Source organism: Falco biarmicus, chromosome 1 (genome assembly GCF_023638135.1).
Source record: "Falco biarmicus isolate bFalBia1 chromosome 1, bFalBia1.pri, whole genome shotgun sequence".
NCBI classification, from domain to species: Eukaryota; Metazoa; Chordata; class Aves; order Falconiformes; family Falconidae; genus Falco; species Falco biarmicus.
Window position 1 is genome coordinate 52070503 of NC_079288.1, and position 22177 is coordinate 52092679.

General features: G+C 43.1%; 1 protein-coding gene across 5 annotated transcripts in view; it reads left to right on the forward strand.

Annotated features, from left to right (window-relative positions):
* The first annotated feature begins 3542 nt into the window (after positions 1-3542).
* The window catches only part of CCSER1 (coiled-coil serine rich protein 1), a 709724-nt gene continuing 691089 nt past the window's right edge, over positions 3543-22177 (forward strand). For all 5 annotated transcript variants that reach the window (XM_056332770.1, XM_056332760.1, XM_056332788.1 and 2 more), the window contains exon 1: positions 3543-3802. The gene's annotated coding sequence lies outside the window, so the exon portion shown is untranslated. The remainder of the gene's footprint in view (positions 3803-22177) is intronic.

The following is a 22177-nucleotide window of genomic DNA, read 5'->3' on the forward strand; positions in this document are numbered from 1 at the left end:
CAGATTACTATTCTTTTTGATTAACCAAAGTGGTTAAGGTTAAACCTCCTTTGAGATTTCAGTGTTAGCATGATAAAATTCATCGCTTTTAACAAACTGACCGGTTTCAATGGCAGTATTTATTCAGCACATTGCACACACATGGCACTATACAGCAAGTGGAAGGTCACCTGATTAATCCTTGCTGCAAGGGTGTAAGTGGATATGATCATATGCAATGCAAAACCAATACATATCGATTAGTGTGGCAATGCTCCACTGAACAGATATTTCTTGAGGGCCTCCTTTGCCCCCTCCTGTGATGGTATGGTAAACCAGGGTCTGACCAGAGTGCTTCATGGTCACTGTGGTGTAGCAACACCCCCAGTGCCAACCTGGCTCAAATAATATCATTAGAGAAAAATCTTTAGTGAAGTCTAATACAGCCATACATCCCCTGGACCACCCGGGATGCCCCGGAGTACCACAGTGCCAAGGCTGGGTTGCTCTCCCAGCCTGTATCCATGAGTCACTGCTGGGCGTGCTTAGCTGTCCTCCCAGAACTGGTTCCTTTCAGGCTCATGAAATACTCCTACAAAACAGGGGTGAATCTGTTTTACCCCAAAAGGGCTGTTTATGACTAAGGCCAGCCCAAAACTTCAAGCAGTTTGGGTCACTCATGCAGGCAACCAGTGAGTGTCTGTCCGGTCTGTTGAAGAAGACAGACAGGCACGCGCTTAGCTCAGGAATACAGAGATGCCTGTTTGGAAAAGGGTGGAGGCCTTGAAGAAGGTTGCACAGGGATGCATGCCCAACCCAGATGGACACGGCTGTTAAAACTGATTTGGTCTCATATGCCTCAGCTCCCCCTGTGCCTCCCCTGTGATGACGTGTGTGGGGGGAAAAAGTGATAAAAGTGTGAAAAAAACACATCCCTCTGATTTATGAGGAAGGAGGCAGCATCAAGCACATGGCATCATGTGAAACTATCGGTCAGGCAAGAAGGGATGAACACAAACTGAGAGGGAGTGGGAAGAGCGGATACGTGGTGCAAGGGAATCAGACATGTCAGTTGTGGCTTTTGGGACATTTATTTCTTAGTCAACAAGAATGTCTTGCTCCTGGTGAATCCACATGTCTCTGAATCTAGAATTTCTTCTTAAGGCTTTGTTGTGCTAGCAAAACCTAATGAAGATTTTGCTGGAATACCCTGCAGTACAGAGAGGCTTTCTGCTGAAGTCACCGGGGCCATACCAGTAGGAAACAGGTGGGAGAAGAGAACCAGGTTGTGTGTGCTTGGGCAGGTCCAGGGCATGGTGGCCACAAGTGTTTCTCTTCCCATAGCTCCCATAGCTGTCTGCTGGGGTCTCTGTTAGCAAACCTACTTCAAAACAGGTATTGCTTGATGCTTAAGTGTATTACAATGTTTGGGGCTTCCCTCCCCCTCCCCCGCAATTTACTAGAATGCAATTTAGTGTTGGAAAAGCTGCCATTATTCCATACACTCTCTAGCTGTTGTTGTTCATCTGCCTGTGTCACTGGGCTGATCAAAGCCTTGCTGGCTTCACTGGAAGCATCACTTCTGAGTCTGGAAGTGCTGCTTAACCACAGGGGCTCACCTTTCAGGGCAATGGCAGGCAGGAGAGCCCACAGAAACCTGCCAGAGAGTAGGAGTTAACTGTTAGGAGGCTCTGGGAATTTCCTGCTGAACGCAAGGAAGAAGGAGGGCAAGAGACGGAGCCCCAAAATAATGCAAGCCTCTTCTTCGGAGAACCCTGATGCTACAAAACACCAGTTCCTCTGCCTCTGACTTCAAGGGTGTTTCAGCCTAACAAAGCAGCTACGCAACCCATATTTTTTCTTATGGCAAATACTCTTTGTCTCCATTGAGACCACTCATGCACATATTGTTGCGTACATGCTTAAATGCTTTGCTGGGTTGTGAACTAGCTCGCAGTAAACTGGTCTGGTTACTGCTTACCGTTGGTTCAAATTCCCAAATGGTGAAGGTAGGTGCTTTCAATAATGAACATCTGCTCTGGAAGCAGCGTCACATGTGATTTTTTTTTTGCCTTTTACATGTGGATGATGGGTTACTAAAAATCTTTCTTTCCACGTAGCATCGTTGTGGTACTACCGCATGCTGTGTACGCCAAATTTTCCTCTGTGACCATAGACCATTTGATCTATTTTACGTTTATTATGTGGCCCAAGAAGAAACAGAAACACCTTTAGGTTTGGTTACTACACTTCATAGAACAGTCTTGTGAGCGTGTTGAACAGATTGACAAGAGTTATATTTAAATATAATCAGGTACGGCGAACAGACTTGTTTGCAAGTTTGGCTTTTGGAAGTCAGTCAGTTTCCCGACACTTTCATACCAAATGTGACACAGACACAACTGCTTCTGCACCCTCACACAACTCTTACTCAGAATTTCAGCAGAACCTCTTTGTTGCTGTTAACTTGTAGCTGTGGAAAAGTGTTTTACTCAAAATTCTTCAAAATTCTCATTGGCTCCATTCTGATCTGCATTTCTCTGTATAAACCTAATAGTTAACACTTTTTTGGGCTCTTTGGTTTCAGGATGAGCAATGGTGTTGCAGAATGAACACACTTTGTCCCTGTGGCGACTGAAATCTGCAAAATTGATGTGTTTCTTCAGCGCATGGAGTTATGGATGTTATTTTTTGTGATACGAGGGGATGGGCACATACCTGCAGTCTGTCGCTTGTGAGTCGCTGCTTGTTTTACTAAATGATGTCCTTACCGAGGCAAGGTAAGTCACTTTGCTACATGACGCAGGATGGATCCGGCATAAATTGGCATGAAGAAAACACAGTACGAAAACTCAGTTGTATTCCTGAAGTATCCATTGCGGAGGAGATGGCTGTTGCTCTGGTTTACGATTTCTTTCTGAATTGACTAAGGAGCTTAACTCATTACATTTAAATGCCATGTAATTGACCTCTGCCCTGACCCGGGATTCCAGGGGAATCGTTCCTGCCCCCGCCGCGGTGCGGGCGAGCCCTGTCCGGGGCAGCACGGCTGCTCCAGCGCCGGTTCCTCGCTCCCTTCCCAGGACGGGCACCGCGCCGGGGCGGCCACGGGGCAACTGGAAAATGACAAACCACGGGCCGGGGGGGGCGACGAGGCGCCACCAGCCCCGACGGGAAACGGCAATAAATAAACACACGTCCCCGAGCAGATGGCGAGGGTAAACACACCGGGGGGGGGGGGGGGGGGGGCAGCTCCTCCCGGGGGACTCGGACGTCCCGTGTGTCCCCCCCGGGAGCTGCCCGCCCCGGCCGCCCCCGCGCTGGCGTGCGGCCCCCCCCGCCCCCCGTCGCCGGGGGCTGCGCCGGCAGGTGGCAGCGCGGCGGGGGGGACACGCACGGGCGCGGGCACGGAGAGACGCGGGGGCGCGCAGCATTACACACCCGCGCGCACGGGCCGCCCCGCATTACGCCGCGGGCACCCGCGCCCCGCACCGGCACACGCGCGGAAGCGCCGCCCCGGCCCGCCCCCGCCCGCCGCCGCCCGCCCCACACGCCGCCCGCCGCGCACACACACACGCACACGCAGGCACACACGCCCGCCCGGCCGCAGCATGCCCGCCTGCTGCCCGCCCGCCTGACTGCCCGCCCGCCGGCCTGGGGCGCAGCCGCTCCGGACGGATCTGTCACCCCGCGCCGGGGACACGCAGGAACCCAGCCACCCAGCCAGCCAGCGGGGCGGGGGCGGCGCCGCAGGGGGCCAGGCGGGACCCCAGCCCCCGCCGGCGGACGGCGAGCGCCCCGGGCGCTGGCGGAGCCCGGCCAGGTAACGCGTCCCCTCCGGGCGGTGCCGCCGGGCTGAGCTGGCCGGCGCGGCGTGAGGGGCAGCCGGCCCAGGCCGCGGGGCGTGCGGAGCCCGGGGCGGCATGCGGGCGGGCAGGGGTGCCGGCGGTGGAGGCCGCCTCGCCTCCCAGGTGCCGAGGTGACGCGGGCGGGTGTCGCCCCGGGGCGCGGGCGGCCCCCCCAGCCTGGCCTCGCCTTCCCTCCGGCGGGGCGGCGGCTGCCGGCTGCCCTGCGCCGACCCGCGGCGGCGGCGGAGGGTCGGGGCTGGCGGTGCCGCAGCTCCGCGCTGATCCCCGGCAGCCGCGCTCCGGTATCGGCGGGGATTAGCGAGGGCGGCCGGGCAGCGGGTGGCGGGGGGGGGGGGGGACGACACACACGACACCGGCGCTGGCGCCTTTGTGGCGGGGCGGGCACGGGCTCGGCGCCCGCAGGTGTCACCCGGGGCAGGGGCAGCGCCCCGGGGGCCGCGGTGCAGGAGGGGGCGGCCCGGGGGCGCTGCGGGGCCGGCGGGCGCGGCCTGGGGCGCAGCAGGGGGAGCCTGTGCCGCGGCGGCTGCACCTCGGGCGGGGAGCCTGCTCCGGCCTCGCTGCCGCAGGTGAAGGGGAGAAAGATCAGGTGCTGCTTTTTTTTTTTTTTTTTTTTTTTCTCCTTGCCTTTTTTTTTTTTTTCCTTGTTTATTTTTGGCGTGTCCGCCCCGCGCTGATGAAGCATCCTGCAGCGAAGCTGTGGGGATGACACGGAGGAGCGGCTCGGGAGATGTGGGTGGGCAGGGCCGGGGCACTGGCGGCCGTGGGTGGCCTTTGCCGTGGGTTGGGTTTGGAGCCGGAGGCTGGAAGATGCTGCCTGTGTTTTCCAGCATCGCACGGTATGCTTCAAAAGTGGAGCAGATGGTGATGGTAGTGCTTATTACGGAAAAGGTTTGTGAAAATCCTGTATTTCCTCTAGATAGTTTTCATGTTGCTTCTCCTGGCTGAAAGAGGCTGGCTTTCACTCTTGGCAAGGAAAAGAATGTTGCTGAGAGTTGTCTTGCAAAGGAACTGGGTGGTTCTGCTTTTCCACAGGGACGGGACACCCCCACCCCCCCTCAGCTTCGTGTTTGTCTCGTCTTTGAAATCGACAGCAGTAAATGTCTTGGCATAGAGAGAAACGTCGGTTCGCTTTATTTTTTATTGCACACCTTTATAGTTGTATGTAACTAGAGGGGAGACTCAGAATCTCCTCTTATCCTTTTCTACGCCAGATGTGTTTTTCTATCTGGTATATATTGCACTTGAAGTGTTAAACTCTCAGGGGGTGCGGAGGTGGGGATGTGAGGCAAGGTCTACTAGTTACTTCAAACAATTCTCTTTGCTCATACTTAAGAAGGAGAGAAAGGAGCATGTTGTAAAAGCAGCCGAGGAATATATAAAAGTGAAATATTAATGAACTGGAAAAGCTCAGATAGCAAAGACATTGCGCCTAATCATTCAGGAGGGTTCTTGTCCTCTTTACAACTCCTTGTTGTATGTGTGTCTGTAGTACAAATGCAGTTGGTGTGAAGGACAGCAATGTTTGTATTTATCTAGCTAGAAATAGTACATACAATTTTCTTGCGTTGATCATCTCTGCACCAGTTTGCTTTAGCCATGAATTTTGAGGCTGTTGCAGGACAGGGAATTATTGCAGAAACGGTAAAAAATATTTCAAGAATTTTTTCTTAGAAATGGAAATGGGAAGGGCTGTCTCAGACCTGGAATAACCCAGAGGAATGACTAGCCTTAGAAAGTCCTCTTGGAAACATGATGATGACAACTCTTTTTACCCTGATGTTACTATTAATCTCTAGCATACCAAATGGAGAGCAACGTCCCCTAAATAGGCAGCACTGTCTCAGGAGAAGGTAATGCATGTCTGTCCAGGATCTGCCTAAAGTGCATCATACAAACAAGGATACATTCTGCAAATTGTGGTTCCTTTAACCCTTGGAGTCCAGCGTGCAATGGTCCCTGTCATCTGAAGAACTTCCCCAGTTCAGCTTGTGGGTATACTAAGTGCAGCAGCTTTCGGCAGCAGTTTGGCGAGGGAATTTAAAGTGGGGAAGTTGTCTGTCAGCCAGCCCACAGGGTGAAGTCCTGTAGCCCTGGCTGTAGTTCCTGGCAGGACTTTTTGGAATAGCTGGCGCACACTGGCTCAGGCAAGGCCTGCCTTCTGGAGACCTTGGTGCAGGCCTGAGTAGGGCGATAGACATGGGGAGCTGTACCAGAAGGAGGACCTGGAACAGCACGTAGGGTATGTACCATGCCTGGGTTACAGCAGACAGTGTTTAGTATTTCAGTCTGTTAGTCACAGGAGATGCTGAAAAAGCATCTTGTATCCTCAGCTATAAGCATGTGGTTGTATGAGAGCATGATCTCGCATGCTGCGTAAGCTGTGTGTGGTTGAATTTCTCCTTCTTGATTCAAGCCGAATGCCTCACATAAGCCTTTGTAGTTAGTAGCTGGACGTTGAACAACTTAAAATAAATTTGGCAATGTTTTCGTTTGCTAGATAGACTGTTCCGTAAATTGCAAGAGAGAGGTAGTGATGTTGCTTCATCTGGACAAATTCCCACTCCTTCATGGAGGTTTGTGGAAGATACCGTGGCTTTGTTGGATTAGACCATCTGGAATATTTGGAAGGTCAGAATTGCATAAGGTCAATGTATAGGGTTTAGGTGCTGTTGCATATTGCGCAGATACCAGTCACTGAGAAATATATTTTGTCAAAATAAACTTAATGGTGGATTTTGAAAAGCATAACAAATCTGCACATTCTGGGTACATGACTTTTTCCTAGAGTTTAAGTTCCTGGATTTTCACTGTACTTCTGGAGGTGTCCTAATATAAGGAGCGTGTTCATTTACTAGGTGTTACAGACCTTTGAGGCAAAGTAAAAAGTGAAAGCTGCACAGTTGTTTTTCTGAGGTTAGTACAAGCAAAGCATGAGATGAAATAGCAGTTGTGTGTCGGTGAAAGTATTAATGGAGAAGAAACCTTATAGACACTTCAAGTCAAATTAATAAGCAGTGCAGTTTATTTTTGGAATAACTACCAGCTTGTTAGGGAGAAGAACTGAACTATATCCTCTATCTTGCAGAAGTTACTGCTTGTTATAAGATTCAGTGCCTCAGGTCTTCCCCTTGCAAGTAGTTGTGCTGCATTTCGAGAGGCTCATCACAGGAGGGGGAAACAAAAGGAAATTTATTCATAAATAATGGCGCAGAGAGGCTGAGTTTGTTTCCTGAGAAATGACTATGCAGCTTCATCAGGTTTTTCTCTCATTATTGCATTTATTTGGCAGCTTTCTGCAATGACAGTAAACTGGTTTATCTTGATAAAGTAAATATGCTTTTTATTAGATCTTAGTTATTGAATGTGCTGGCTGTGTGAGGTGGCATGTAAAATACAGAACTTGGAAGCACCTAAAATGTGAAGTGTGATTTGTACCGGTAACATTTCATGTATATTTCTATGCTTCAGCAAAGGCCTATAACTTTTGAGATTATGGAAGATGCAGCTATATATTTTACATGCAATTGTATTAAACCTCTGTAGCTGTTTGGCAGTTAAACATGTGGTTACTTACTGCTTTTCAACTTGGTCTCACTGCAGTTACACGGACAGTGTAGATACTGTGTAGATGATATGAACTCACACACTCTGTGACTGAAGACTGTAGTATCATTTGTAGTATCATTTCTCCACTGTATGGCAACAAAATGTTAATGTTTCCTACAAAGTCTACTGCTTCCACCTGAAATATGATCTGTGTTGTACAGAATAGTTTTAAAATGAAATAAAATAGCGTAAGGGACAAGAAACCACGGGCAAGAAATAAGTTAAAGCAAAAAAGTCCTGGGTATGGAAGAAGCCACAAGATTTTAAAATGTGCACTACAGTCTGTGTGCTTTTTGTAATTCTGTGCACACACAAAAAAAGACCCCCAATACACTACTGAGGTGTGTTATAAAAGCTGAGCGATGATATTTTTCTATCCAAGTGTTGTAAGTTGAGTATAGCTGGTGCTATTTTTTTGCCCTGATTATTACTGTGAAAGCCTCTGTGAGTATTGAGGTGTGAATGTGTAATTATTTTTTTCCTGGATTGAAGCAGTGCTTGCATTGAAGTCACACCGTTGATTTGTGGTAGAGAAAAGACAGTTAAACTGGAATATGCATCTCAAGTCCCAGAGTCTTATCTTAATGACCTAACTGTGTTAGTACAGCTTTTTTTGATAATTTGGCATAGATACGGAAACTTCCTACAGAGCCAGTTGCACGATTTGGGTGTAAAGTTATGCAGCATTTTCTCCCTTAAGACTAATTACTAGCGGATTATTCAGTCTAAGAGAAGAAGTTTTTCCTGGACTTTATTTTTGTTGTTAAGTTTGAAATAAAGTAGTTCAGCACTCCTAGAATGTAACGACACTTTTACATTATTTAAGGAAATACCACTTAATTTTTTATAATGCTCTAGTGTATCAGGAATTTGAGATCCAGCTCAGTCAGTAATGCTTCTGAGGGTCACAGCTGTTTTCCAGTGTGAGGAACTGGTTCTGACAGACTGACAGGAAGCTTTAAAATATACTCTTTGCCGATATGCTTTGGTAATGCAAATCATTGCTTCTGAAAATATATTGGTTAGTTCCTAGAGCGTTTGCAGCTCTGGCTTTCATCTTTGTTTTTTGCATCTCTTACTCTTGTTTTTGGGCCTCTTTCCTGCTCCTTCTTTGATGTGCTATCGTGATGTGATCTCTTCCAATGTTTTAATGTAAAAATGGCAGCTCTCAAGTAAGTTATTGATTTTGTATAGCACATCGAGATTTGGATTTGGGTGAGAGCACAGAAATATTCAACAGGTTCCTTACCTGTATATTGCTTGTGACACAGTCTAAACCTCGTCATTTGAAGCAGAACCTGTGAAGCAATGACATCTGTGCAACTGCACCTTCCAGTGATGTTAACCCGTCATTGTTAGCCATGCCAGCAAAGTCTCAGACCCTGAGAGAGATGGTGTTGCCTCCAGCGGGTGTGTGGTAGGAGGGGTGTGCAGTGTGCTAAGGTGGTAACGACAGCTTTGGCCACCTCTGGCAGTAAGCAAATACGGCAGCATTTGGTACTTCGTATTTTGTTCTCTGTACTAGATAGCAGTTCCAAATTCTGCGGTGTCTTCTAGCTATATTTAGTGTAGTGCCAGTCTTGGGGGGTGTATTTCTGAAGTGTTCTGGATCATATGTTTGTTTATTGATTTATTTAGTGTGTTTTACTATATGGCTGGTGAGGAGAGAGGAGAAGAGCAAAGCTTTGATCAATTCTCGGAGAAGTTTTGGCCATTTAAGCAAGTGGCAGAACTGCTATGAATTTGAATAGGAACCTTGGTGACTGTATTAACAGATTTTATAACTTTAAAATACGCAGGCTGAATTCTTGATGACCAACTGAACATGTAGTGCAAGTCCAGTGGAAATAGCATAATGGTCCTACCAAAAATCAGACTGCCTTTCATTTTTATTGTCACCATACTTTAGTCTGTTCAAGAAAAATAATATTTATTCTGCTGTTAAAACAGAAGCTTTAAATAAGAACCTAATCTATGTATCGGAAGGATGAAAGTGCTAACAAGCTGATTTCATCTGCAATATTCAGAAATATCAATAAACTGCCTTGGTAAGCAGATTCTTCCAATCATAAGTTAGTTTTTTTCTCTAGATATTGCTGAAGGGAGGTGACTGGCAGAAAATGGCATTAGGCTAAATGATATGGCTTTCTCCTTGTTTGTTTAGAGTGATGCTGCAAGTCAGTGTACGTTCTTTAAGATTCACAGACCTCTCAGATACCTTGAGAGCGGATCATGCCTTCAGCTGTGAGTGCAAGGTATCACTTGTGCTGTTTTGCTTAACCCCAGCCAGCAACCAAACACCACACAGCCGCTTGCTCCCACCCCAGTGGGATGGGGGAGAGGATTGAAAGAGTAAAAGTGAGAAAACTTGTGGGTTGAGAAAAAGGCAGTTTAATCGGTAAAGCAAAAGCTGAGTGCACAAGCAAAGCGAAACAAGGCATTCATTCACCACTCCCCATGGGCAGGCAGGTGTTCGGCCATCCCCAGGAAGGCAGGGCTCCGTCACGTGTAATGGTGACTCAGGAAGACAAATGCTGTAACACCGAACGTCCTCCCCATCCTTCTTCCCCCAGCTTATATACTCGGTGTGACATTCTGTGGTATGGAATATCCCTGTGGCCTGTTCGGGTCACCTGCCCTGGCTGTGTCCCCTCCCAGTTTCCGAGGAACTGAAAAGTCCTTGACTGGGTCTGACCCTCACCCAGCAGCAACCAAACCCACCCGTGTGCTGTCAGCAGTGTTCTCACACCAAACCCAAACCACAGCACTGCACCAGCTACCGAGGAGAAAATTAGCCCTATCCCAGCTGAAACCAGCACAGGTGCTTAAAATTACAAAGTAGCTATAGACAGTAAATATCTATACATATTAAATTTTTAATATTTTTGATACTTTAAACAATTATTATTTGGGACACACCGTGTCTCTAAGAAATGGCATTTACAAATTCATACCATGCAACACAAATGTTAGTTTCGGTGGGCATGTAGAAATGCAAAAGCTGCAGTAATATCACTTGTTGCATGACTACTTGGCTGTTTGAGGAAAAAAAATATATAGTATATGAAGGCGAGCCTGTATGTCTTCCAGAGGCAGTCTGTGGAGGCATTCTAATTATTCCACCTGTGTTCCTTCTGGTAGAGGTTAATGAGCTGCCAAGGATCCTGCGGTGGGAGAGCCATGTAGGTATCTTCTGTTGTCTTTTGGCTTTGCTGTTTCCCCAACATGAAAGTAGATGCGCTATAAGGAGCGTGACAGCAGGTTCTGCCCTCAATGTGAGCAGCAAAATAATGTGGGTTTTTTCTGTGTGAATTCTCTACTGTTTTGTAGCTATAGTTAGTGTGGTGATTATACTGTGGGTAGAAGATGCAGGCATCCTAATTTGTTAATGTTTTGAACCCATTTTTTTAATGTAGCAGCTATAAGCTGTGTGAGAAATGTTGACCCCGTAAGCCAGTGGCAAAACTGATACTGACTTTAATGAAGCCTTGAGTATACCCTGAAATAATAATTTAGTGTCTGTTACTTTGCTTTGTACAGCATTTATTTTTGTCAAGGACTAATTTTCAAAAGTTACTGAGCATGCACTGTTTTGATGGGTTTTTTCTATCATTAAATTCTTATTACTGCTAAAAATTAGGTTATCAGCATTTTTCTTACACTGAATTGGGAGTCCAGAAGACTAGGAGTAGGAATTTTACAGTGGTCAAGACACTGCAAATAGAACTGGTAGGAATAAATTCACTATGTCTGAAAATAAAGTGTTCTCTGCCTATAGGCACCTATTCTGAACTACTATTAGGTGGGAAACAAGGCATTTCAAGTTTTTATGAAGTCCAGCTGGAGCGGAGGTTAAAAAGACCAGGGATGTTAAAATGATTGCCTGGATTTTAAACTTTCAGAAGTTGATGAATAATGGGAAAGTATAAGGAAGAATATAAGGTTTGGAAAAACTGTTTCAAAATAAAATTCAGAAGAAAGTTGCAGAAAACATGCATATGGAGTGGATGAGGAGGAAGTGAAAGGAATATAGAGAAATCAGTTTGTCAGCTGTTAAGTTGACACCGCAAATGGATTCTTTTTATCTGCTAATCTTTATTTTATAGCTAAACTCTGGGGCATCTGCTCAGATGGGGAAGAAAAAGACGCAGAGGAGGGGTGGTGGGAAATGAAAGAGAAGTCAGCTGTTATGTTCTCCCAGCTCTGTGCCTTTGTTCTGCTCTACCACAAAAAGGCTGTTAGAAGAAATTCAGGGATTAGTCACATTAGGCATGAGGTAATCTCTATCCTCTCTAAGCCTTCCTCTTAACACCCTGATCTTGGTCAAATATGGTTTTGGTGGCTGACTGTCTGTGGCAGGGTCTCAGCAAATTTCACACCAGTTTGTAGTACTTGCTCATTGCTGTTAATAAGGGAGTAACATGCGATTGTCTGTTAATGATAGGGTTTGTTGTAGGTTGAACTTTTAACAGGCCGAAATCAGAACCAGAAGCTAAAAGGCTGTTTTAGACTGTCACATCTGCAGCTGTGCTACACTTGTGTGTATTTTTAATGTACAGAAAAGTTAGTTTGAACTTTTTTCGTTTAGTGCTTGACACGAGCTGAGAGCATGCAGGCGCCTTATGTGGCATAGCTAAAGGCCTAATAACTTGATTATGCATCTGCATCTTTGTGAAGAGATGCATATAATTTATACCTGTAACGGTTTCAAATCAAGAGTGTTAGCAGATGAAGAGAACTAGGGCATTACTGAGACTTGAATGAAGTTTTTAGCTAACCCATTCTGTGAGTTGCTTACAGGGAGAAGTAATATTCCCTAGACATTGTAGGGATTAATTTTCTGGGGTAAATACTGCATACATACATACATATGTATACATATATATATATAAAAATAAAACAAATATTTTTGTGAAAGTCAGAATGGGAGCTGTGGTGCTTTCAGTGGAAGTTTACACTCTATTCTAGATGTGGAATAGTGAATCGTTCAGAAAAAATATATTCTTTCATTTACTTGTCTAGTACAGTAAAATCCAAACATAAATTCATAGACCTAAAAATCTGTTCTGAGATCTCTAAATGCTTAATAACCGGGGAGAGAAAATAACAAAACAAAAAACCCCCACTCATCCTGGTTTTATGGAGTTTAATATGTTGTAGGCAAGCTGTTTCTGAAAGCTGTATAGTAGCAATACACACAGTATTTGTAGCCTTAGTTTAAGAGGGCCTTAGGCTGATACTATTCATGGAAGAAGGTAAGCAAGAAGTTACCATTGGAAAAGGGTGTGAGATTTTTAGAGCTTCTGTTTTCTCATGCTTTTATTTGAAATTGATTGAGATTCTACAGTTGTAGCTATTTTATTGTGATTCTTTATGCTTTGAAAATAGTTAAGGGAAAAATATGTATAAAAGGAAGCTATCTTTTCTCGCATCAGTGATTCTTTTTTCCTTATAGTTTGCAATTGCCCAGGACAATGCATGTGACTTCCAAAATGCTGAAGATGAACACCAGAGAAATCGTAAAACACTTACACAGCACTTTATGCAGCATTTTCTAAATATAGGCTATGTCCTTGTCATAAAGAGTTTGTATAGTTAAAATAAAACAAGACTTGGCTTGACATGGAACAGCTTGAGAGAGGCATGAGAACTATTGGTGAGGAACTGTAAGGAACTGAACAACTGTTTCAAGATAAGGATAAAGATACAGGAGTTTGAACTCCTTTTGTTGCTCAGGTTTTTATTACTAGTTTTTAGGAACCACTGCTTATTTCTAATTTAGACAGTAAAAGCAGCAACTATATGAAATCTATGGAGGTTTTTTTGAGTAATAAATAATGAAGGAATTAAAAGCGGTTTGCAAATGTATGCCTGTGTGTCTAGATCCTCAGCTAGTGTTATAGTATTGCTTCCTTCAGTGGAGCCAAGTGCACCTATTGCTTGTAGCTCCTGTTTGGCTTTGTATTTGTTAGGCTGAACAGCGACTGCCCACGGCTGAATGAAGGAAGGATGGAGTAGGCAGGCAATGCAATAGCTTATGAACTACAGTGCCTTTGCACCTCTCGCTTGTTACATGGTTGGTTCTCCTCTGTTCCTCTTGAAACTGGTTTTCTGTCCTGGAAGTTAAACATGAAGCTTGCAAACCTTTGGTAAATTGTGTTGTTCGGAGGATAGATGAAAGCACAGTATGGTGACAATAGCTTATCCTGATTTCCTATGGGAACGATATTTGCTATCCTAATGTCCTGGTATATTGTTTGTATATTAATCCGCACCAGATACTTTTGAACTTGTTCATTGCTTTCAGCAATATTTGACAAAAGAATGGAAGTCTTAAAATTTAATTAAAGAATTAATAAGTTTTGAGAAATTGGAGGGTGCGGAGAGAGGGAGAGAGAGACTCATGTAAGTTCTGAAGCTGAGAGAAAAGCTGTCTGGTGAGCTCATTCTATGATTAGCATCAAAGAGTCAGCCTGGCAGAGGCATCTTGTGTGTGTCCTGTCTGCTGGGAGCTTCTTAAGACATTAAAATGAGCTAACCACAATGTGCAAATCTGTAGGTAACTAGACCTTGTTAGATCTGGTGCTTATAATGGTATGTGAGAAAAAAAACCGAGTGGTTTCCTTCAGTTTTTGAAATTTTTTTCTTTTGTTTTTTGGTTATTGTGGGTTTTTTTTTTGTTTGCTTGGTTTTGGGGTTTTTTTTGGTGGTTTTCCTCCCTCCCCCTGGGTTATTTTTATATCACCTCTTCCAAAAGCGTAGGATGGAGCACTCATTCAGGGCATTGGATTGACACCTGCCTGATGGGAACTGATTTAAGTCCACATGCTGTATCCATTTACACCAACTGAGGTTTTGGCTTTCTGTTTTTAATACTTATTTACCTGAAGTCATCAAGGAAGCATGTTGCAGGTGTGCAGTTTGTATTAAACTCGGCTTTTGACTGAAAAGGTAACAGGTATTGTGTTTCAATTAGTCTGTTTTCATTGACATCCAGCAAAACTATGGGTAGAAGCAAAGAAGGCCAGTCGACTTTTTTTGTTGTGTAGTGTCAGAAAAGGATGGGGAAAGCCCAAACAAATCCTGTTGTCAAGAAGATCCAGATTAATTGGTTTTGCTTTGAACTAATGCATCTAAGTGCTTGGAAGAACAGAAGCCGTGCCGACATAATCAACTCTGTATTGGGCTGGACATGGTGTAAGTGATGGAAGGAAGGATCCCAGTTACAGATACCCAGCTGAAGATGGGGAAAATAGTAAACTGTGCTCTGTTGCCATTCAACATCTCCCTGATACCTCTGGTTTAAGGAGGTGTGTTAAAAGAAGTAGGAGAAAACTTTGGATAGAGGCATCTCTTTTTCTGTGCAATAGCAAAACTCTTACCAATTAGTAGAGAATAAGAAATACAAATATTTGTATTCAAATAGTGTGCATTCCTACCGAAGTGTTTTAGGTGGTTTGTTGCTCTAGTAGAAAATGAGCTTAGAAATAAAGCAAGGGAGTCTTTGTGTCAGGAGAAGCTTAACAGGCACATGGAAGGGGAAGTTTCAGTACTCCAGTCTTTATGCTAAGATTTAGAAAGCATATTATGTTTCTGAACTGTAGCTGATCACAATTTATAGTGGAGAACATACAGAATAAATATTAGAGTGAGTGGGGAAAAAAATGATCTGGTGTGAGTGTTTGGCACAGTAATAACAGCAAAAACCTCCTTGTGTGTGTTTATTTTAGAAAACAGTTTGGGCAGGGCACTATAGCGATTATTCAAGAGCATGTTTATGTATAAAATGAATTTGGTTTGCTGTGTCAGACAGATGTGCATTGCTGTGTTCCTGTAATGAAAAACATCTTACTGACCTTGTGTGCAGAAAATGCACCTGTTAATTGGAATTAAAATTTCAGCTAGAACTGGTAGGCTGGGTGCAACAGAATGACTCAAGGGTGAAGTATTCTTTTTAAAGCTGGGATTCTTGCGTTGGCACTGTGGTAGTTTTGCCTTTGTTCATGTTAGTTGTGCTTCAGTCTGTGCTGATTGCACTTCAGTTGTGCTCTGGTTACTGTATATGTGTATTATTAGAAAGACCTTTTGTAATTTATCAATTATGAATGAATGTTATTCAGGAAAGTAGTTTCATGGGCTACTTTATTATCTTGAATATTGCCGACCTATAATACTTAGGGGTTTACCAGAGGGATTTAATGAATCTGTGACAATAGAAACAATTATAGGAGTGGTAGAAAGAATCCTTGAATGTATTATTTTTATTTCCCTGGAGTTATCTTCACATATCAAAGTAAATTAACGAGAATATGCTGCTTGGATGTCTTCTGGATTCCCAAGTCAAAAGCTATTATGAACAAAATGTGATTCTTTTTATTCCCTGTCCTACAATCCTTACTCAAAATACGCTTCCAGTGAAGTCAATATAACTGCGCAAAATTACATTCTACATACATTCATGGTATTAGGGAAAGATGCCAGTCACTGCAATATGTATAGGTGAAATTACTTCAGGAGATATTTTGCCATGAATATGTGGGATTTTCTTTCTCTGTTAACCAGATTTTTGACACTAGTTCATCAATGCATGAAGAATGAACAGGTGTTTTTCCTGTAATGCATGCTAGGTCAGAGCCCGTCATATTATTCTGGGAAGATTTTTATTAAGGGTGCAATGTTTGTCGCGAATCTAGTTTTCAAAATCAATTGACGATCTGTGGAGTCATGTGCTGTACTAGAATGGTGCGTTTGTGTACCTTACTTTGTCCATTTAATGCCCTGAGGGTTTTTCTACTGAGTGGCATTTACTGGAGAGGTCAGATTTGATGGAAATTGAAATGGTATCCTGTCTGGAGATGAAACCGAATATATTTTGTATTTGTTTATTTGTCTTGGAGTAGATGCATACAGAGATGAATTTCAGTGTAATCCTCAAACTGTTTACTATGTTGTGCTAATCTCTACAGCTACATCTGATTACAAAAGAAAGGCAGACCACTGGTAGGCTTTAAAAGTTTCTGCCATCTGTCCTGGTGCTTACCCTTCATTCACTGTAAGGATATATTGTGAGCAGCTTGACAGACTCCTCGTGTATTGCAGCCTTTTATGCTGTTTTTACCTTCTGTCTCTCTTTCAGGCTCTGTCAGTTCAAATGGAGCAGCATGAGAGTCTTCTGTTTCACCAGAACAATGCAGATCCTCAGATCCTTTGCTTTGGTTGCTCAGCCTAGCAGCTTTGGATTTGGGACCTTCTTTTTATGCTGTACCTGGAACAACAGCTTGCATAATGATGTTTTCACAAGGAACAGGTCTCCTAGGTCTGCTCCAGTGAGAGGAACTGTGTGCCTTCCAGCTTGTTCATCCTTGGGATCTTAGTGCTCATGGGCTGGTTTTAACCCTGCATGCCTTGTTAGCTCTGTGTCTCCAAATCCCTAGCATGTGAACAACTGTACCCTTTAGCTAGCTTTCTGGATTGTGCTCATCCTTTATCCTCATCTGACACTTCACGGTTTCTATCTGTTGGGGAGATCATGCTAGATTTGAAACCACAGGAGGAGGGGGGTGGCATATACTTCTAGCAAGACAATAGCTTTTCTGGGAGCTCCTGGACTACTTTGTGGTGTGTATGAGTTGGTGTAAAGGAGTATGATTACTTGTGATTGCTGTGGAGGGACAGGCTGTTGTCTTTTGAAGAGCTAAGGCGCACAATTTCCAGCAACGTTTTCCATGCTGAAGTACCTCATTCATCTAATTCACGTCTTGTCAATGTCCTGAATGTAATAAACAGTATGTCTTTAAAGCTAGTCATGACCTCTGTGGGCTTTTGAGAAAATACTATCGTTACTGAAAAGCTGGGTTAATCTCTCCCTAAATCCGTAAGTAATTCAGGCTGTTACTGTGATTTCAGCTCTCTTCCCTAGAAAGCACAGACCAGGCAAGTGATGGAGATCAAGAAAATAATCTACAGTTACAAAATCTGAGAACTAATCCTTGTATTTTCAAATATTCAATGACTAATTTATTAAAATATTTAAAATATTTGAAGTGTATTTAAAACACCATTTCAGCAACTCTCACTTCTTTGGATTTTTCTCTTCAGTTCTTTCTGGCTCATGATAGAGGTTTCAGGTGTGCCATTATTTCCACCCCCCTTAGGCTGTATTGAAATTAGCTGTTAGTTCAAGACATGAAATTGTTGATGTCACTGCTTGGGTACAGTAAGGCATAGATACTAAAAGATTTTAGATTTCATGGTGAACATTACTTAAAATTAAGTTGTGGATTTACGAGAGAAGGCTGTACTTAATTTGAATTATTCACACAATTTAATGAAAGGAATGTGCTCTTAGAAAATGTAATTATCAGATTTTAAAGATTTTTGGTTTAAAGGATTTTTGCCTACCCAATGTATACAATCTCTAGATCAGTTGTGATGTGAAAAATTGTAAAAAAAAAATAAGGTAATTTTTTTTCATGCTTAAAATAAATTATCGGTGTTTATTGGTTGTCATTGGCTGTGACAAATGAAATAGGGGGTAGCTAGTTTCAAAAAAAGAGTATTTTTATACATGCTGTTCATGCAGTGGGTGTGTAAAATTGAAGCTTCGTGCCAGAGTGTGTGGCGAAGGCTGAAAGTCTGTATGCTTTCAAGGAAATGCAGGACAAGTTTATGGAAGTGAAATCCAATAAGCACTACCAAGCATGCTGAAATGCTGGCATAAAAATGGTAGGACACTGAAGAATAATTTGGGGGGGCAGTATGTTATGTTCTTCCTGGAGGTAAGATTTTGCTTGTGCCTGAGGCAGGTGTGCGGGCTGGCTGCATCTTAGGAATGGCCATGGAAGGTAAAAGTTCTGCGTTCACAAAATGCATTCTCAGATTACAAGTGTTTACTACAGTTGTGGAAATTAAGAACTGAAACTCTTAGCAAGAGCTAGTTACGTCCGCAGCGCCCAAGATAATGCAAATTGCATGAGCTGATGGAATTATTCTCTGACCTAAGGGAATGCTGCTGATCTTCTTTTTGTTTTTTGAACTTTGATAATCCACTGTCTCATGTGACCAAGCAAGGGAGATCTTGTTTTCTATGTATCAAATGATGGCAACAATTTCTTGGCAGCTGAATTAATTTCAGGTTCTGTAACATGACTTCAGATTAACGTTAGATTTCTCATAGCTAGTGGTATTTTAGCCTCTCAACTGTATGCATAGGGAGAAAAAAATCCTCTCTCTGAGGTATTTGTGTTTTAAATTTGATCTCCCCTACTTTCTTACATAGCACGTGTGTGTTACAGTTTGACCCCTTGGCAGATAACGGTGTGAAAAGCGCTGTGGCCATGAATACCTTCGCTTCTTTTTTAAAAAAATCAGTTCTTAAACTTTCAGGTTCTACACTAACAAAAAGGTTGTTGGTGTATACATAAGAGGAATTTATTTTCAAAGATCTGTGCTGCTTAATAAGATGAACTCACTTGTACAGGGTTCATTTTATAAGCTAAATGAAACATTGCTTGAATAGGAAGCAAAGATTTAGGTCACCCTTAAACTACATGAGAAAAACAGTGACTCGCTGAAGTAGTAGGTGACCAATCCCTATTTCATACAAGGAATGGGGCTACAATATGTTTCTGTGTGGGGGAGTACTGAGCAGAAATAAAGGAGGTGGTTTTACTGCTGTATATTTCTTTGGTGAGGTGGCTTGCTGGAATGAGTCAGTCTGTTGTTTTACATTGAGAAGTATGATTTTAGCTTGTGGAGAGTTTAAAGAAAATGAGGGAAGCTTATTAAGGAATCAGAAAATGTTTTTTAAAAGGTCTGTGGTTTTTTGTTTTTTTTTTATAAAGGAAAGGTCTGACTTAACAGGAAAAAAAAAAGGAATTTTATAAATGGAAACAGGCAGGGAAGTGCAAGTGCAGGTAAGAGGAGGCTTCTTGAAATAGGGTGATGTTTAGTTATAGTTTAGTAGTTGGAAGTCCAGGAAGAGCTTCTCTAAAAACTGGAATCTGAATATGAAGGAAGTAATTTGTGTAGACTGTTATACAGGAAGCCTGAAGCAATGCTCATCTCAGTTACTCTGTCCTTAAAATCTGAGAATAATAGAGTTATTCCTGGGATGCACGCTATCACACAGTCAATTTTATTTTAAGATTCTGTGGTGGATGAATTATAAAATTGATTATTTTTGAAGAGTCTGTAGTCTAGGTATCTTCTGATTAATACTAAAATATTTTCAATATGGAAGCATTTTTCACTGCTTATGCTGATTACTCTGTCCATTAATTATTTTTTTTACAGCTTAGAGTAGGAAAATGATCTAGCCTCTTCCATCTTCATTTCCGGCACATTAAGACAGACTTAATAAGAAAGTTGATGGAGAGAGGTTAATTAATTTAATTGGTTTCCGTGGGACTTAAAAATAAATATGGATAGAGTTCATTTTCTTGTGGAAGACTCTTTTCTGTAAGCCTATATATTGAATTAAATTTGGTTTACTATCCGTTTGGAGGAACTTATTTTGCTATGGCCTAAGGGATAGGATGGCTCAAGTTTATGGGGTATAAAGAGGGATCTGGGACCTGAAAAGTGCTTCCCTCCATCCTTGGCAGCAAATGTCCCCCAGGCCACTGCAGAAGTATCATCAATGTTGTATGCCGGGCTGCGTCCAAGAGGAGGTGTTCAGCTGCTAGGTCTGTGATCGCTGCTAGAGCAGCTGTTCTGCATCTCCTCCAGGTGACAGGCCAGATGGAAGTGTCCCGTGTGTCCGGTGTGGCCCGCAGGCTGTCCTCTGCGTGGTCCACATGGCTGGATGCTGTTCGTCTCTTCAGTGGTAGGCTTGTCCTGCTAGTATAAGTGGGTTTTCTAAATGCTTGCAGTTCTGTTGTGTGAGAGTACACTAGAAGTCTTGCTTTCTTGAGAATGCTAAATGGAAATGATCAGGCATTTTTCTGACTCGGAAACTGAGTGATTATGGGTTTTGCTAATCGGAAACTTATGTTTCTTCCCCCCCTCACCCCCCAGCTATGATTGCAGCTGCTTTCCTTGTTATCTGTTGGCCTTTTGCCTCTTACATCTGTGGACACATGCAGTTACAGCCACTCCCTATCCTACATTAGCAGTCTGTGCCAGGAGAGCCCTCGGAGACCATGGCTTAACTCTGCTTAGGCTTTGCTGCACAACCCTGTTAGACAAAGCTTCACATTGAATTCACATTTTCATTATGAAAACGTGCATCTAATTCGTTCTTTCAGCCAACTGAAATGAAAGATGGGTGGCATCTGTTTAATAAGGTCCATTATCATCTGAAGATTAAAGGGGGAAATATTTTTACTTTCCTATGTCTTCGCGTGTTGGCGCAGTATTTCTACAGCAGTTCAATGCTGACTTGGAGTTTTACAGGACACTTTATGCAGCTGATATATGGCTTGAAACTGTTATGAACCTATTTTTGTGTTGACGTTTTTCTTGGACTCTAGCAGATATCTAAATACCTTACCTGTGAATTTGAACTCACACAAAGTGAAAGTGAACTTTACCAGTCTTTAGTCTGAGCTGTCCAAAGACAACAAAGACCCTAATTTAACCAGGTTTCTGGTATAATTCCACTATGATTCTCTGCGTTTTTAGGGCTTCGGTAGATGATATTTTTTCTTTCTTTCTTGGAAATAGTAGTTCTCCAAAGAAATCTTGGTGCCAAGAGTTATATATACAAACACTTAGACACAAACTGAAAAAAAAGTCTGTAAATAGTTGAGGCGTACCATATGTTGTCCGCCACTTTGCCACAGCTGGATTTTTCAGAAGATTGTTGTGGTAGCATTTCATGGGGTGAAGTGTATGGAGGACATATGGCATGTTTCTTGGCTGACTATGAACTTCTGACTTTCTTGTGTATAGCACAGGCATGATGTTTTTTTTAGTATAGGTTTTGTGTGTGTATATGTATATATGCGAGAGTTGATTTTATACTACGTTATCATAGAGTATTATCATAAGGTATAATTAGACAAGCTATAATTAAACTAGTACTGAGTTATATAGTTTAGGACGATCCATTATTTCCTTTTGGACTGAGGCCATTTCTTTAATGTGGTTTCCATGTCTGTGATTTCTTGTTCTTCAGAATATGATTGAAGAGTCAGCAGACACACACAGCTGATGACATAGTGGGAAGTTCCATATTTTAATGATTTTGAGGGATAACCTGCCCCCTACGCTAATGAAATATGACAAAAATGAAACCACAAAATGCGGCATCTGTGGTGAATCTGAATGTTGGATATCTGGGATGTTGCAAGTAAAAGGTGTGTTCACAGGTTGTCCTTTGTGCGTCAGCTAAAACTACTGGGATGCCATGTTCCAGTAACTGACTGTAGTGGGAGCACTGGTTGCAGACTGAGAGGCTGGTCATAAGCGTTTTTGTGACTGAAGGGTTTGGATGGGGGTGCCCTGTTCTGAGCACTGTCCTTGTTTCTGCCCACTCAGCAGCGGTAGATGTATTCCTGGACCAACTGTGTTGATACCACGATCCGGTTTTAGTTATAGCAAAAGGTAAGATCCTCAGGACATTGGTGGTACCTACATCAGGAATAGAAACGTGCCCTTGTGGAAAAAACGTGGACCATGAAAAATGTGGATGATGAGTGATACAGGTAGAGAGGGATAGCAGTAAGGGCCTGTGAGGAGGGAATGGAAGAATCTGGTATCAAGGAGAGTGATGTTTTACA